General features: G+C 34.5%; 1 protein-coding gene across 3 annotated transcripts in view; it reads left to right on the forward strand.

The window, feature by feature from the left end:
* LOC145514141 (uncharacterized) overlaps nt 1–19,208 on the forward strand; it is a 959,076-nt gene that overhangs the window by 169,243 nt on the left and 770,625 nt on the right. For all 3 annotated transcript variants that reach the window (XR_014059866.1, XR_014059862.1, XM_081511229.1), the window contains exon 4: nt 3,500–3,685. The gene's annotated coding sequence lies outside the window, so the exon portion shown is untranslated. The remainder of the gene's footprint in view (nt 1–3,499; nt 3,686–19,208) is intronic.

Raw genomic sequence — 19,208 nt, forward strand, 5'->3', positions numbered from 1 at the left:
CATTTGTGGCAACATGGATGGATCTAGAGGTACTATGCCAAATGAAATAAGCATCTCTCTCTGTCTAGAGAAAGAAATAGTACATGATCTCACTCATACGTGGAATCTAAAAATCAGAGCAAACAAATGAAAACAGATTCATGGATACAGAGAACAATTGGGTAGTTGCCAGAAGGGAAGGACTGAAGGGTGGCTGAAGTAGATGAGGGAGATTAAGAGGTACAGCTTCCAGTTTTGTAATAAACAAGTCACAGGAATGTGCTATACAGCATAAGGAATGTGGTCAATAATATTGTAATGACTTTGTATTTTGCATGGGGACAGATGGTTAGTATACTTATCATGGTCATCATTTCGTAAGGTATGCAAATATCAAATCATATGTAGTACACCTGAAACTAACATAATATTGTATGCCAACTCTATTTCAATTAAAAAATAAGGGAAAGGTAATGTTTTGTTTTACAGTCTTTTCTCTATCACCAATTAACAGGAAGACTTGACATGTCACAGGTTCATGAAATAGCATGTTCTATATGCCTTAAGTGAAGTGCGGCAGACGTTGAGAGGAAGTGGAAAAAACAGCAGAATTCAAAGATATGATACTATGGTGCCAGATCATCCTATATTTTATGAGAAATGTTTAGAAACAAGAAGTCATAAGAAACAATGGAAATACTTTAAATTTGATGTTATCAATAATTTAAAAGTTCACTGGCTAGACTGTTGAAGATAGTTTAGATTGTACCTGAAGATGAAACAGCATGCCACAGCAGAAAGCAAAGCAAGAAAGAGACTAAATCAATAGAAGTTGGACAAAGTGGGAAATGATGAAGATTTGAGGAAGAGTCAGAAATTTAAACTACTGGACTTAATATTTAAGTGTTGGAAGGCAAGGCATGGGAGAAATGTGATCAGATTGGCAGCAGATTCACAGGTTTTTTATTTCTGTGGGCTGAATGGCTTTGTGGTCCACTGAAATGGAACACACAAGAGGAGGAGCAGTGACTCAGCAACAGAACATTTTCCTTAGTTATCTAACAAATTAGTAATCCCAGTCTGATGTCTTTACTTACCTTTTTTTTTCCCTCTGAAATAATGTTCTTATGTATGTTACACTGGTCCAATAGAGCCAATTAATTTAGATCTGTAAGGGACTTGTGATATCGTATTCATGATTTACAGAAATCTCCATGAATGAAAGAGAGAGCCCTCTGAGGAAAACTGAGTGATTTAAACTAAATACACTAATTTCACAGCTGATGACTTGAATAATAAAACCAGACTCTGTATGATAGCCTCTTGTTCAACATTTCAAGGAGATCCTATAACTGAAATAAATTTTCTAGAGGCAAGTTGTCAATCTTTCAGTGTTGCTTGGCTCTAATCTGTGGAGGGAATCCGATCACCAGAAACAAGGTTGAAAATGATGCATGAAATAAAATGTCCAAAACATATTGAAAAGTTAGAGGGTTGATGAGATTGGATGTGCATCCTCCTTACCAGTTTGTCTCCTTTCCTAAAGAACCACTTTCTGACAGAGGCCTTTTACCGTTTCTTCCAGGATACTTAGACTGTCCCCCTAATCCACATTCACATCCACCCAATGCAAAAGCAAAGGTGTTTGTTCTAACTCTGCTCATGGGAGAAAAAAAAAAGTTCTATCTTATCTAATATCTCTCTCGCTGCCTCCCAATCCACATGTTCCATGCATTTCTGGAGATAAGGGGCCTCTAGTGCAGCAGCAGCAGTGTAGTAAATGGTTACAAAGGAAATGTGAGATTAATAGAGGGAGGCAATGTAGCAGGATGCAAAGCATGTTCAGTTCTGGGTTCAGATCTGGACTCTGGATCTCTGTGACTGAGTGATGCTGATCATGTATCAACCTTAGTTCTCTTACGTGTAAAATGGAACTCAAATAACTCAAAATAAATAGAATTAGTGAGCTGGTGAAATGAAATACATGTCTTAAATGTAATAGTACTGAAATAAAAATAATCTACTTGGAACATTTTTGAAATGATTAGTCTAACATAAATGCTCTCTAGGTCAGAGTCTTGGAACTTTATCAGAATGTTAATACTATTAAAAGTTTTTACTTAATTCCTATCTTTTTATGTAAAGCATACTTTTATTAGTTTAGAATCTTATTTTAAATGCCACATTTGAATAATCATACAGTTAAGAACTTAAAGGGAAATTGTTAAAGGAAGAATCAACAAGATTATTTAAGGCCCAAATAACTCCAGATCTGAAAGGTCCAACAATTAAAATTATTTTTAACTTTAATTTTAATAATAATTAACTGCCCCTGGTACATAAGTGATCCTGATATGTACTTTGTTGAGAAGTACTGATAAGTAGTGGAAAATTGCTTAAAAGTTGGAGAATTATTTATCAAGTTTCTTTTAATAATCTCTATTATATACCATCTATAGAAAACTGCCTTAAATCTATGTGTATTTGTGTGCACTCATGTCTGTATTGGGAGGAGAACGGATTCTCTTCTTCCCTGAAAACATGAATGCATTTTTCTATTCCCACTTGAAAAGTTCCAAAGTTTACAAACATACTAATATTTTATATATTTGAAAAATTTTCTGCTGCTATAATACATTATGTTTTAAAAATTATTATTTTGATGACATTATCTTCTGTTTTCAGTGTTGCCATTCAATATATAGATATCAAGGACAGAAAAAATAATGTGAGAAAATAATTAGTTAAAAAGTAATAAAATCACAAGAAAATTGGAAAAATTGATATAAATTAATTTCCAGGATCAGACGGAATTTCCCCAACAGTTTTGGAAGAACTCAAGGGTATAAAATTGTTAGCCAAAGTGCATTACCTTTTGGAACAAAAGCTGGAGTGTCAGGATATGAAAAGCCTATCAGTGCACCAGACATCCAGAAGACATTCTTCAAACATGTTCTGAGAGTTAATTCTTTCATTCCTAAGCTGGTGGGATACATAAAAATGAGTGGATTATAGATCTTTTTTATATTTTGTAAACAGAAATTTAATTTTATAAGCAAAAATTAGCTTTACTAAGCTTTTTTTAAAGAATTAATTTATCAAGAATTTCAAAAAGTATTATTGACATTGCTCAACCAAAGATTATGAAATATTTTTATTTTGTGTGATTCTGTCATGTGTACTCCTTAGAGATAGGAGTTAAAAAGAGCTATACATCTAGATGCATGTGTGTGTGCTAAGTCACTTCAGTTGTGTCTGACTCTTTACAACCCTATGGACTGTGGCCCACCAGGCTCCTCTGTCCATGGGATTCTCCAGGCAAGAATACTCATGGCAAGATTGGGTTGCCATGCCCTCCTCCAGGGGATCTTCCCGACCCAGGGATCAATCCCATGTCTCTTACATCTCCTGCATTGGCAAGCTATTTCTTTACCTCTTGCATAACCTGGGAAGCCCCTATGTCTAGATGTCAAAGTGTCAGTGGCAATGCTTCACCATAAGCAATGTTTTCTTGTTGCAGGCTAAGCTGCTTCACTCGTGTTTGGCTCTTTGATCCTATAGAATGTAGCCCTCCAGGCTCCTCTATCCATGCAACTTTCCTGGCAAGAATACTGGAGTGGCTTGCCATTTACTTCTCCAGGGGATCTTCCTGACCCAGGGATCAAATCAGCGTCTCCTGTGTCTCCTGCATCTCCTGTGTTGGCAGGCAAGTTCTTACCACTAGGCCACTAAGACAAGAAAGGAAGTCCCTTTTCTTGTCTTACCTATAGTTTTAGATGTTAATAGAAAAATAGAGTACAAGTAGTAAGTTTGCAAGTATAAAATATTTTTAAATTATTGGAGGTTAGATGACACATTTAAGATCATAAAAGTTATTGTCAGCTGTATTTAACTATATAAACACACACCCATACCCACACACACACTCAAACAGAATGCATAATAGCAGAACTAAAAGCTCACACTAAAATAAGTAGTTTTTATTCAAATAAGACAATACTGGGTGGCAAGCTTGATACTATCATTATCCTATGTGCTATTGAATGCTAAAAATATAGACTCAAAAACATTGAAATTAATTCACAAATTAGCCAGTTTTTGCATGAAATTGGGGATGCTTGAAAATTCTTAAACCTTATACATTTCCTGGTCTAGATGGATTACTGCTTAGAAACAGAATATCATAAACTAATTTATATATACTGTGGTTTTTTGATGCATTTGTCTAATAACTAAGTTTACCACCTCATTATAAATAGGTGGAAAGGGAAATCAGCCTTAAGGTCTGAGTTAATATGGAATATTTAAACATTAGCATATTCAAATAATCATTATTTAATGTGTTGGTCACTGAAGATAGAAAATAATCTCTCTGGTTCTCAAGGGTCAAGCAGACATTAAATTGGACAAATACTCAAAGGGACAAATACTCCAGTAACATTGTTGTCTTATTCATAGCTTCAGCAGTGACCACGGCCTTGAGATGCTAAATGTGAAAATCCAAAGTGGCCTTTACCATCGTGTTGCCTAAAAGATGAATGCTCTGAGACACTTGCAATCTGGGCCCACTCTAGGGAAAATCCTGGGCCTGACTCTGTCTAAAACATATCCAGTTCTTAATTCTGTACCTTGATTTCTCTTTCCTCTGAAGGGAAAAAACTAGCAAAGTGGGAGAGAAGTGAATTTTGTTGAAAAGAGAATGAGGTGTAAGAACTATCTCCTCTTCTGAACAAAATTTTCTTTGAAGTTTCAAGGAAGGAAACATCTTTCATGGGAAAAGGAGAATGAACATACACAATTATTTTTTGATAAACTTGAGATGGGGACCAGCAGTGAAATATAACCGGACTGAACAAAATGGTTTAGCCAGGGGATAAGAAAATGATAAGGGAAAACACATGGAGAGTGAAGCTTATTCATTTATCTGAATTTTCCTGAGAGAAGCTAAATTTCAGCAAGTTGTTTTGTTTCCAAAACATCTGCCCAATTTTGTTCTTCTATGTTTCTTACAATCATTTTGATAGTTAGCACTGCTTCTGGGTTTGCATATATGGAAATGATTATTTGTCACAGCGGGAGTGGATATATTTAAATTTCATCCTGGCTATGGAAAAAAAAAAACCAGAATGAGCTGCTTTATGATGGTACAAAGAGGGGTCAAAGAGATCCAAATATTAGAGAGAATCATTTCCAAACACACAGTAATTGCTATTTCTTAAATAGGGTGACACTTATTTTAATGCTGTTTAAATGCATCAAGATTCTTCCATACTGTTCTGTGTACATGTATTTATGAGAATGTCTACATTCTGTCCATAATGCATAGAATTTTGAGCTAATAATGTTTCATTTTTACATAGTTACATATAAACATATATATTCATTAATAACCTGGCATTTAATTAATGTAAAATATCCATCTGATTAAATCTCAATTAGATGCCTATTTAAAACTGTGACATTTCATGTGTTATTAGACAACCTGACTGCCCACACATATGGTATACAATAAAACATTAGCCAAATATTTTACTGTGACTGGTTGAACAAACTAAAGCACATCCATCTTAATAAAATATATTATAGACTAGGCCTCTGCAATACAGCCAACAATGAAATTATTACCATAACAGATTGGTGTTCACTCTAACATATGCTGCCAATCGAACGTATTTTGCTTTTGTGTGTGTAAACAAGCAGATGCAGATGTGTAATATTCTGTCTTGGATCTTGAGCACATTTTACTTAGTATTAAGTAATAAATACCAAAGCAGATGGTTATGGTTATACAAATTTGAGTATATCTGATGACCACTTGGGATATTCATCAGAAGTATGCTATTAAAATTATTAAAAAATTATTAACCAAAATATGGTTATTCATCAGTAGAAAGATATCTATTTACTTTATCATCACTAGTTATACAGTTGGGTAAAAATGTAACTAAAACAGAATACAGTAGTTCTTACTAATAGTTATAATAAACATTCTCTATTAGAATGCATGAGGTATTATTCTAAGAGGTTTATCTAGACTGTATAATTAAATTATCAACTGAAGAAATATTAATATTACATTCTTATTTTACTGAGAAACAAAAGTATAAAGAGAGTATAAAGTCAGTTGATCATGCTGGTGGAGTTCAGATCCAGGTGGTCTGACTTCAAAATTCATAAACAATCTGCTGTGTTTTCTCTTTGAATACACTTACTCAAAGACATGATATCAGTGTTTCACTGAACAGAGAATTACTTTATAGAATTGACTGTAAGGTCAGCAAGTAAAGGGACAATTTCCATTGATTTCTGTAATCCAGATACCTAATAGAGTGCTTAAATAAAAGCAGACATTCAATATGTTTAAATGATTGATGAAGCAAATGATCTATTGGTTGCTGAGTAGCTGATATACATGATATCCTGAGAAATACTGACTTTCTATTTATTTATTTATTTTTATTAAGACATTATTTTTTGGAGTAGTTTAAGGTTCACAGTAATATTTGGGAGAAAGTACAGAGATTTCCCATAAAGAATTTTCTACCATTAGTTCAGTTTAGTTGCTCAGTTGTGTATGACACTTTGCGACCCCATGGACTGCAGCACGCCAGGCCTCCCTGTCCATCACCAACTCTCAGAGTTTACTCAAACACACGTCCGTTGAATCAGTGATGCCACCCAATCATCTTATCCTCTGTCATCCCCTTCTCCTCCTGTCTTCAGTCTTTTCCAGCATCAGGGTCTTTTCAAATAAGTCAGTTCTTTGCATCAGGTGACCAAAGCATTGGAGTTTCAACTTCAGCATCAGTCCTTCCAATGAATATTCAGGACTGATTTCCTTTAGGATGGACTGGTTGGATCTCCTTGCAGTCCAAGGGACTCTCAAGAGTCTTCTCCAACACCACAGTTCAAAAGCATCAATTCTTCAGTGCTCAGCTTTCTTTATAGTCCAACTCTCACATCCATACATGACTACTGGAAAAATCATAGCTTTGACTAGATGGACCTTTGTTGGCATAGAAGACCTTTGTTGCTTTTTAATATGCTGTCTAGGTTGGTCATAACTTTCCTTCCAAGGAGCAAGCGTCTTGATATTTCATGGCTGCAGTTACCATCTGCAGTGATTTTGGAGCGCAAAAAAAAAAATAAAGTCTGTAACTGTTTCCATTGTTTCCCCATCTATTTGCCATGAAATGATGGGACCAGATGCCATGATCTTAGTTTTCTGAATGTTGAGTTTTAAGCCAACTTTTTCACTCTCTTCTTTCACTTTCATCAAGAAACTCTTTAGTTCTTCTCTTTCTGCCGTAAGGGTGATGTCATCTGCATATCTGAGGTTATTGATATTTCTCCCAGCAATCTTGATTCCAGCTTGTGCTTCATCCAGCCCAGCATTTCTCATGATGTACTCTGCATATAAGTTAAATAAGCAGGGTGACAATATACAGCCTTGACGTACTCCTTTCCTGATTTGGAACCAGTCTATTGTTCCATGTCTAGTTCTAACTGTTGTTTCCTGACCTGCATACAGATTTCTCAAGAGGCAGGTCAACTGGTCTAGTATTCCCATCTCTAAGTATTTTTCACAGTTTGTTGTGGTCCACACAGTCAAGACTTTGGCATATTCAATAAAGCAGAAGTAGATGTTTTTCTGGAACTCTCTTGGTTTTTGGATGATCCAGCAGATGTTGGCAATTTGATCTCTGGTTCCTCTGCCTTTTCTACCATAGTCTCCTCTGTTATCAACCTCCTCCCTACCAGAGTGGTATTACTACATTTGTTACCACAGATGTACCTACAATGACACATTATAATTTCCCAAAGTTCACAGTTTACATTGGGCTCATTCTTGGTGTTATAAACATTGAGTTTTAAAGACATATTTGTTGATCATATCCTCATACAAATATTTTGGTTAGCTGGATTGAGACTGAGAAGACTTCTCAGAATTACACATATAAAATGTATACACCTACACATAATGTTTATGTACGTACATATGTATACAGATAAAGATATGAAAATATGTTTGCTTAGAGGGATTTTAGACATTGTTGTGATAGCTGAACTTTTTTTTTTTTTGGTAATGTATTTTCTTGCTTATGTCTCTTCCACGAAAGGAAAAACTGTGTTTTAGAACATAATTTTAGAGTCTGACTACTTCTTGGTCAATGAGTGAAGGCAGTAATTCCTGACTTACCTCCTTCTTTGTGACAGGAGTCTCTTTCAGCTATTAGCTGGCATGATAGTATTTGTTTCCCCCTTTTTCTCTAATGATGCATCTCTATTTACCTTTTTTTGGATACCAAGGGTGTTTTGGTTGACATTCATGTAATCATTGTCTCGATATGGAAAAAAAAAAAGTCACTTGGTACAGTAGGAGAGCATACACTAAATAACACTCCTGTGTTATTTTAAATATTTAAAATTATCACAAATCTTAAGGTTCATTTTCACATTATTTTCACATATTTTTAATTAGTGGAAATATCAGGCACCATCTGTCTGTATTTTTCAAAGCAATGGCTTGTGTAGTCCACAGAAACACATTATTCACTATAGCATTTCTCTAGCATAGATATGGAAAAGTTATAAACTTCCTAATTCCTTGTTCATCATTCAATAAGCTGTTAAGTCTAATATTTCCTTTATAAGCAGAGGCATTTCTTTGGTAAGTATAATCTTTCTAATTACATTTTCCTCCAACTTTCTTCTAATTCGTATTCTGTATCATTTCAGATTGACTTGGTTTATGAAATGTCTCATTCAGTAACTCTCCTCTTTCAAATCCTTGTTATTCTCTTGGCTTATCAGGGTTAAACCTCAATTTACTTCGAAAGACAAAAAATAAACATCAAACGTTCATTCTCTTTTCCACTACTCTTCTTCTTGATGAGTTGTTACATCTGTTCATTCTGGCAGTAATGTTCTTCTCTATTTAGGATTTGTCTCTGAGACAAAAAGACCAGTTGAGTGGACCTCAGGGTCACTGGTGATTTGGAGGTTTACAGAGGATAAAGTCAGAAGTGGAGCAGCATTCCAAAAGAAAAATCAAGAATATATTTATGAAACAAAGACACAAGGCTTTATTCAAGAGAATAGCTGTGTTCAGAATCAGAACACAGTTATACAGAGGTCTGGAGGAAAGGAAAACAGCAGAATAAATGGTGAAGTCATTGCATTGGAATTCTTAGAATATAATAACAAGGGCAAAGTATGAATCTGATTGAGCAGAATGAGTCATTCATCCAAAAGAGATATATCATAAGATGGCTTTTTACATGGTGTCCACACATTGAGTTTTGATGTGGATTGGTCAGGACACCTATTTAAACACTGAGCTAGAGTGAGCTTGAATTCACTAAAACTTTTTTATGAGACTTCTCTAATCATGCTCCATGGGAGACTGTAGCACATTTAAACACCTTTTAAAAATGAGATGTGAACTCTCCTTGATGCTGGAACTGAACTGACATCTGTGGTAACATGAGGCAAGAACCACCCATATGGAGCTCTCTCGTTCTTTTTTATTTTTAATCTTGATTGTCAAGACATGGTTGTCAAAATAGGATATCATAAAATCTGAGTTCAGAAGAGAACAGTGAAGTGCAGGCTGAATATTCTTGAGGGTAACTATGAGCTCTGAAATTGGGATTGATAGCCTGAGACACTTGGAATGAATTGAGGTGACAGGGGCCTACATTGGAATGGGCTCCTCAGCAAATGGTTCTCTCTCAACAGTGTTCTGGTAGTTGGCTTGGACCCTAGAAGGGGACTGTGAGAGTTTTATAAAACAAGAGTTCCTGACTGTCAGGAAGTTTTATCATCCTATTTAACATTTTAGGAAAAAGATTGCTGAAATTATAATTTCCATATAGGTGAATTAAAATTCATGGGTGGACTTTCACAAGTGGATTTGATCATGGGGAAAATGTGACATAATTATCCTGCTGGGAGGGGACATGTCATATACTATGTTCTATCTGGATTTTAGTTTGAAGTGAAGTGAAAGTCGCTCAGTTGTGCCCAACTCTTTGTGACCCAATGCCTATACAGTCCATGGAATTCTCCAGGCCAGAATACTGGAGTGGGTAGCCTATCCCTTCTCCAGCAAATCTTCCCAACCCAGGAATCAAACTGGGGTCTCCTGCATGGCAGGCAGGTTCTTTACCAGCTGAGCTGTCAGGGAAGCCCGGGTTTTAGTTTAGAAAAGCAGATATTGGAATCAATTATTTCTAAAGGAATTTGAACAGGACTATTAATTGAGAAACATGTCTAAAAATACTACAAAAATTTCATTGATATTTTAAATAGTATATTCTTAACTATGTTTTAAAAATATCTTTGTTAATTTTAGAAATGTAAAATAGATATATTGAACTTACATTCAATAATTTATAAAATTACTAAAATTTCTAATAAAATCTATCATCCCTTTGTGGTTTTGTATTTAGAAAATGACTTAATCTGTGAATGTGACAGTTTTGTTACTTCCTTTCCAAACTTTATGCCTTTACTTTTACTAAGCTACTACTTGGCTAGGTCCACCAGTGCACGTTTGATAAAATGTGTGTCAATTCAGTTCGGTCACTCAGTTGTGTCTGACTCTTTGTGACCCCATGGACTACAGCATGCCAGGCTTCCCTGTCCATCGCCAACTGCTGGAGCTTGCTCAAATTCATGCCCATCAAGTCAGTGATGCCATCGAACCATCTCATCCTCTGTCATCTCCTTCTCCCCCTGCCTTCAATCTTTCCCAGCATCAGGGTCTTTTCTAATGAGTCACTTCTTCATATCAGATGGCCAAAGTATTGGAGCTTAAGCTTCAGCATCAGTCCTTTAGGATTGACTGGTTTGATCTCCTTGCATTCCAAGGGACTCTCAAGAGTCTTCTCCAACACAACAGTTCAAAAGCATCAAAATCTACATCAGATATTGACTTTTCTGTAATTTGAAAGAAAAACTTCTGATATTGTTTATTAAGGGTAGTAACTCTTGTAGATTTGGTAGCTACATTTTATCAGACTAAGAATGTCACCTTTTATTACTGTTTCCTAAGTTTTCACTTGTCTGCTTATTTTTAATAATGAATGGTAAAGTTTATCAAATATGTTTTCTAATATTATCAAAATAATGTGAAAACATTCTCAAGCTTCTCATATAATCAGTAACAAACTTTTTAATGGTTTCATTGTTTCTGAAAGTAATCCTAGATTGAGGTGACTAATATATATTAAAAGTTTTCCATTTCTCTTAACTAGTGAAACTATTTAATAATTTTGTTTGCTTTTTCAATCAAGATTATTTTTAAACCAGAAAGACTGAGATGGGGTCCTATTTCTCTTTCTTATCTGGAAGAGTTTGTGTAAGATCCGAATATCTCTTCTCTGCTATTTTGCTAGAATTCGTCTTCAAAGCAGCTTGAGTTGATATTCTTAACTATTCAGTTAATTAATGCTTCTGTGATTATTTATGATTTACAATTCTTTGTAAGATTTTTATGTGTTTTTAAATGTATTGGAGCTTTCCTGGTGGCTCAGTGGTAAAGAATCTGTAAATGCCAGAGACCCAGATTCGATCCCTGTGTCAGGAAGATCCCCTAAGAAGGAAATGGCAACCCACTCCAGTATTCTTGCCTGGGAAATCCTATGGATAGAGAAACCTGGAAAGCTAGAGTCAATAGGGTCACAAAAGAGTCAGACACAACTTAGCCACTAAACAACAAATGTATTGGAACAAAGACTTACATATTATCCACTATATAGTTTCATCTTTGATAAATTTTTCAACTTGATTTATTTGTGCCTTCAATCATTCACCAGAAACACCAGATATTGGACTTTATTACTAGTCTTTAAGGGAAAAAACTGTATATTTTGATCATCTCAGTTATAACATTTTTTATCCATTAATTTCTGCTCCATTAGTTAATGTTTCCACTCAAAGCCACTCAACCTTTCTTAAAGCATGTAATGGTTCAACTTTTTCCTTATTTCTTTATTTATATACTCAAAGAATTGATTATCAGGATTTTTCTTTACTAATGTAAGAATGCAAGGAGATAAAATGTGAAAGTGTTAGTCACTCAGTCACATCTGACTCTTTGCCACCCCATGGACTGCATGCAGCCTGCCAGGTTCTTCTGTCCATGGAAATCTCTAGGCAAGAATATAGGAGTAGGTTGTCATCCCCTTCTCCAGGGAATCTTCCTGACACAGGAATCAAACCCTAGTCTTCTGCATTGCAGGCAGATTCTTTACCGTCTGAGTCACCAAGGAAGCCTTGCAAACAGAATTTTTACTTTTGAAGAAATATTGGTATATAATATTTCAATATTTCTTCAACTCAAAATATTTAACACATGAACTATTTAAATATTATTGCTTAAATTTCCAAAACTACACTTATCTTTATTTGTCTTTCTATTATTGATATTAAATTTGGTGTCACTGTAGTCAGAGAATAGTGTGTATGACATATTTTAAAAATATGTTGAGATTTTCTTTAAGATTCATGTTTTCATTTATTTTGGAAACCATTAGGATCAATGGAGCCAGATTTTTTTAAACTTGAGAATATATGCTTAATACGTGTGTGTACTGGGTCTTCAATCAGCTTTCATTGAAGGGAGTTGCATTAAATCTTTCACACTCCAATATTTCAAGATCAGAAGCTATAGCATCTTATATCATGAATGTTTTAAATGTTCCATGTGTTTTGGACAAGGTTGTGTTGGTCTAATGCCTGGATGCATAATTTATACACACATGTAAAATTAAAATGCTTAATTCCATGATTCAGATTCTCTATAGGTTTATTTCTTTACGCTTAAAGGAGCAATAATTGAAACAATTGTGTCAAGAACACTCAGAATGATGACAGATCTGTTGATTAGTCATTGTACTTCTATAAATTTTGTAACATATTTAGACCATATATTTCATGAACACAATTTTACAGTAGTTACATTGGCCTCTTTTATATGTGTAATATAATTAGTAACAAATTCAGAGGAAAAAATGTGCATAAAATTCTATTTTATACTGTTTTTGAAAAATACATACATATTTAAAGACTTTAACAAATACAGTGGATGTAAATGGGAGGAACAGAAGTTAATGAAAATATTTAAATTGAAAAAATAATAAAATGTGAAGAGTAACTCCACCAAACTGATAAACTAAGGGGTAGACTAAGGGTTAAGATTGTCTCTCTGAACTGTGTATCTAAGGATCAAGAGAAGAAGACAAAGAATAAAATATGAGATTATTCTCAGAGAGAATGATTAAAGCCTGTGTCCTTTAGCAAAATTTTCTGAGGAAATTCTTCATTATTCTGAACAATTGCTTAAACTTTTGAAAGAAAGTCAAGGGGCTAGAAAACCCACAAATGATAATATAGGAAAATCTTTCCCTTGGAAATTAGAGAGGAAAAGCAACTGACCAAAAATATGTAGGAAATAGGAAATTATTTTGTTTAAAATTTTGGAAAGCAAACACCATACCCTTTCCCTTTCCCAAAGAAAGATGTTAATATAGAAGATTCTTTGTATTTAGCTTATTTTCCAGGCTTTTAAATAATTGCTATTACCAATTTACTGACAAATATTTTTATCATTGTAAAGCAATGAAAATATGTAATTCCATGAATACATCTAAGAGGAAGATAGTGGTCTTTACTACCATCAGAAATCGTCAATTATTTTTGTATAGTAAATCACTGCAGATGGTGATTGCAGCCATGAAATTAAAAGACACTTACTCCTTGGAAGGAAGGTTATGACCAACCTAGATAGCATATTAAAAAGCAGAGATATTACTTTGCCAACAAAGGTTCGTCTAGTCAAGGCTATGGTTTTTCCAGTAGTCATGTATGGATGTGAGAGTTGGACGGTGAAGAAAGCTGAGCGCCAAAGAACTGATGCTTTTGAACTGTGGTGTTGGAGAAGACTTGAGAGTCCCTTGGACTGCAAGGAGATCCAACCAGTCCATCCTAAAGGAGATCAGTCCTGGGTGTTCACTGGAAGCACTGATGTTGAAGCTGAAACTCCAATACTTTGGCCACCTCATGCGAAGAGTTGACTCATTGGAAAAGTCCCTAATGCTGGGAAGGATTGGGGGCAGGAGGAGAAGGGGACGACAGAGGATGCGATGGCTGGATGGCCTCACCGACTCGATGCACATAAGTTTGGATAAACTCCGGCAGTTGGTGATGGACAGGGAGGCCTGGCGTGCCGCGATTCATGGGGTTGCAAAGAGTCGGACACGACTGAGTGACTGAACTGAACTGAAGAACAGTTTCCTTGTTATAAAAATAATACTTGTTCATTTTATCAAAAATTAAAAGATACAGATAGATAATTTAAAAACAGTGAAAAATAGCTTTAAGTTCCCAGTGCATGGATAACCATAGTTAGCCTGTTTAACTACATATCCTCGTTGTATATATATGCAGAGGCAGGTCTTGAAGGTCTTTTTATGTCAATGAATATTAACGACCAAAATAATTTTTAATAAGTGAAAAGTATCCACAGTGGGATGATTTATTTAATTTGGACATTTATGTTGTTTTTATTCCCCTACATATAATTTCAGTTATGATCCTATATTATTTTCTTGGGATTCATTTGCAGAAATGGTATTACTGGAGTGAAGAAAATGAATACCATTAAGGATTTTTAAACATTTGTTAAAGCTGGACTAAATCACACTTCTGAAAGCAGTTTAAAGATTATCTCTGTGCTCCTGTCAATATTTAGATTTTTAATTCTTGAACTAAGAACTACATGTGTGTTTGTGTATATGTATATATATCTAACTATATATTTGTTTGTGTATACTATATATATTATATATATGTTTGTGTATATTATATATATATATGTTTGTGTATACTATATATATATATACACACACACATGTGTATGGGGGCCTCCCTGGTGGCTCAGTGGTAAAGAACCCACTTGCCAAGCAGGAGACATGGGTTTTGATTTCTGGGTCAGGAAGATGCCCTGCAGAAGGAAATGTCAACCCACTCCAGTATTCTTGCTTGGAAAATCTCATGGAAGAGCCAACCCATTGGAAAAGACCCTAATGCTGGGAAAGATTGAAGGCAAAAGGAAAAGGGGGCAGCTGAGGATGAGCTGGTTAGATAACATCACCAACTCAATGGACAAGAATTTGAGCAAGCTCTGGGAGATAGTGGAGGACAGAGACAATTGGCAGTCCATGCAGGGTCCCAAAGAGTAGGACAGGATTTAGTGACTGAACAACAAATATATATATTTATATATATATACACACACACACATATATGAATGGATAGGAATCTTTTTATTTTTATTCCACAATTAACTCTTTAAATGGAAAATTTACTTCATGAATAAAATAGCTTTATATTGCAAGTTATTAAATTATTTGTGATAGAAGAAATATACTGTCATCCTCTAAAATATTTTTCCCTCTGAAATATACTTTAAATATATTTGATTCATATGTATGTTTTTCTGTCATGAATTTATGAAATAGTTTTTTGATTTTTTTGTTGATAAATGATTAATGTATTTTAACTTTTTTAACTTATGAATTTGAAAATTATTTGGTTCCTGTTATGAATAAATTAGAGCCTACTCAGTAATGGCTAAAATAAATATATTTTAAGCCAAATAATTGAAAGTGGCTTTCTATTTTTTAGCATTTGAATTAAGCCAAATCAGAAAGCAACATTTCATTTAATTTAAGATAAAAAGTGGTTTGTGTATGAATATTATTATAAAATGAGTTTAACTTTAGAAAGATGTCTAAATTTTTTAATATTTTTTATTTGTACTTAACAGTTCAAGCTTATACAAATGACTAAAAGAATTGGCTTTTAGATATCAAATGTAATTGACAAATTGTTATCAATTACATTTTTGTGATAATATTTTAATTTGAGATTCATAAATAATATCATATTTAATAGGGAAATTAGTCATATTCTTGACTACAAACACTTTAATTTTCTGAGGCTAGAGATTAAGGAACTTGAATTGCAGTTTGGTGTTTACACTATTGTTTAATCTTGGTGCAAGTTTTATTAATGATGTTACTAAGCAATTTTATCACTTTTGATATACCCTACCCTGATATATTTGATATTATCCTAATGGGCAATCACTACTTCTGAATGAAGTAAATGAGGACCCCAGTTAAATGAAGTCCATTCCCATATATCTCATTATATTTCATTACAGCACTTTTTTTTCTCAACTTCATAGGAGTTATCACCATTCTGATCATAACTTTATTTTTATTGCGATAAACCTCTAAAGTCAAAGGCACATCTATCTTATTCATTCTTTTTTTTTAAAGTTGAAATGTGGTTGATTTACAATACAGCATTCATTTTAGGTGTACAGCATAGTGATTTGGTTTATTTTTGGGGGGATTATATTCAATATATTGCAATAACCTATCTTGTTCACTCTTATTAGAGTCATGCTTATATTTATTTGAAATTACTGCAAACTTCTGCAAAAATAAAAAAAGAGACAGCTTTCTTTCAAAATAAGTACTGGAATATTTTGTTGATTCTGTAATTTAAATAAAACAAGGAAGCTAGCTAGCATCATGTTTTAGGAAAAAACATACACATTTCTGAAAGTTCATCTTAATTATACCTAAAATTATCACCATATAGGTGATTGTTCAGAGACAAGAAAGCAAGTGATTCTTGAGTGAACATTTTCAAAATAATTATTGTGAAATGTGGAGGTAAACTAAAGGATGGAGAGGCAAATTTCTTTTTATATCCACCAATATTGGCACTGCTAAAACAGCTGGAGATGGTGGAGGAGACTTTCAAAGAACTACAATATGCTACCCACATTAAGAGGTATAAATGTGGCAATAAAATATATTGTTAACGTCTCTCTGACTTCTTTCATGCTTTTATTTTTATAGCTCTTTTGTTCTTTCAATATTCTCTTCATGATGCTTGTGTTGGAGTTACTCTGTCAAGATTTTCTGCTCTGAAATTAATACCCATAATGTACCTTGAAAAGATTTTAGATATTACCTGTGTATTCATCAATATGAATAACTACAGAGGTCCTATTTTTTTTCATTGTTGTGACTTGATGAATATTTTCCTTAGTAATCTTAGTTATGCATGTTTCTTGGTAATTAAAAAATCAGAAGTTCACTGTAATATTTCATTTTGCTGTTCAGTCACTCAGTCGTGTCTGACTTTTTGCGATCCCATAGACTGCAGCACACTAGGCTTTCCTGTCCTTCACCACCTCTGGGAGTTTGCTCAAACTCATGTCCATTGAGTTGGTGATGCCATCCAACCATCTCATCCTCTGTCACCCCCTTCTTCTCCTGCCTTCAATCTTTCCCAGCCTCATGGTCTTTTCCAATGAGTCAGCTCTTCACATCAGGTGGCCAAAATACTGGACTTCACCACAGCATCAGTCCTTCCAATGAATATATATCTATATATACTGATATGGAAATGAATTACCTAAAATGGTTATCCTAAATGAAATGTTAAGGGACTCTCAAGAACTGACTCTCAAGAACTGTGGTGTTGGAGAATACTCTTGAGAGTCCCTTAACGTTTCATTTAGGATAACCATTTTAAATAATTCACTTATATATCAATAAAGAAAGAAAGTGAAGTCGCTCAGTCATGTTCAACTCTTCGACCCCATGGACTGTAGCCTACCAGGATTCTCTGTCCATGGGATTTTCCAGGCAAGAGTACTGGAGTGGGTTGCCATTTCCTTCTCCAGGGTATCTTCCCAACCCAGGGATGGAAACCAGGTCTCCCACAGTGTAGGCAGACACTGCTGTCTGAGCCACCAATATGCATACACAATTTCAGATTTTAAATATAGTATATGACAGTATATAACAGATGTGAGGTAATTTTTCTTAAAGTAGTCTTTTTTCTTTCTCTCTTTTTCTTCTATTTTTCCCCCTCCCACATCAAGTAACCCATGTTAATAATCTAGTCTGCATCCTATATATTTTCCTACTCATCAATACAATCATATTAAGACTTTTATAAAGATAGTGGACTTAGGGGTCAATATCTGACAAAATGAGTTAATTGTACAAGTTGTTCTAGATCTTGTTTTCCTTATTCAAGACATGTTAATTAATACTTGTATAACTCAATTATTTTTCACATAGTCTCCTACTTTTTTCCAAATATTTTATTAATATTGAATTTATCTTGATACCTTATGTGAGATGTGAACCCAATAATTTCCCCCAAAGGAATAGTCAATTATGTCCACACTATTTATTGAGTCAGTTATGGTTGATGACTCAAAATGAAAGGAATCCATGGGCAGGTTGCTAGTCTTCCCTGACGGTATCAGGAAAAATTCATACCGCTCCCCAGTCTTCTAGAGCTTTCCCCAGGAGGAGCAAGGACCTAGCCCCTTCTCTTAGTCCTTCCTTCGGCTCTGAGTGGCCTGTGAGGCCAGATCCATTCTTGTTGGGGAGTGCCAACTTTACTCACAAAGGATGATGATTTTATAGGCCAAACTCTTTCCAGAACCCCCAACATTATAATTTTTGCCTTAGATTTCAATAGTAATGGAAAGTTCTCTGATCAGTTAAATGTTGACCTAACAGGAGGAAAGTGTTGTCTTTGTTCTGGAGAAGAATACAGATTAGAGAGGGAGGAATTGATGAAAATTCAAGCTTACTGTTGTCTCAAAGATTCTCACTCATGATTCCACTAATTAGAAAAAAAATAGGAGACAGGAAAAACTACAGGTTAAAATCAAGTAATATTTTTAAATGGTAGAATTTTATCAAAATCTGGCCCTGTGCCTCTTCCCTCTTTGGAGACAGTATAAATAAGGTGATGTTATTTCAAAGCATACATGCAAATATGTATACAGGCAGATGTAATTCAGATTTATGTCCCTCTATATATACATGCACACATATGCTACCTCCAATCTAATTTTGGTTGTATCATTTACCATGCCCCTTGCAGCTGTCAGTCTCAGTGTACTGATGGAATATAACATAAAATCTGTGCTTAGGTTTGAAATGATTGCATCATAAACACAGTTGTATGTTCTGTAGAAATAAACCTTTCTTTATTGATTCCTTCAGATGTTCTCTACTGCAAGTTATCAGAAACATTTTTACAGGGCATCTGCATCAAAATTCATGTGCAACTAGCCTGCCTAGTCAACCATTGTATTCTTTACTTTATGTTCA

The sequence above is a fragment of the Giraffa tippelskirchi genome, chromosome 7, assembly GCF_054371585.1.
Source record: "Giraffa tippelskirchi isolate mGirTip1 chromosome 7, T2T-mGirTip1v1.2.pri, whole genome shotgun sequence".
Taxonomy (NCBI): domain Eukaryota; kingdom Metazoa; phylum Chordata; class Mammalia; order Artiodactyla; family Giraffidae; genus Giraffa; species Giraffa tippelskirchi.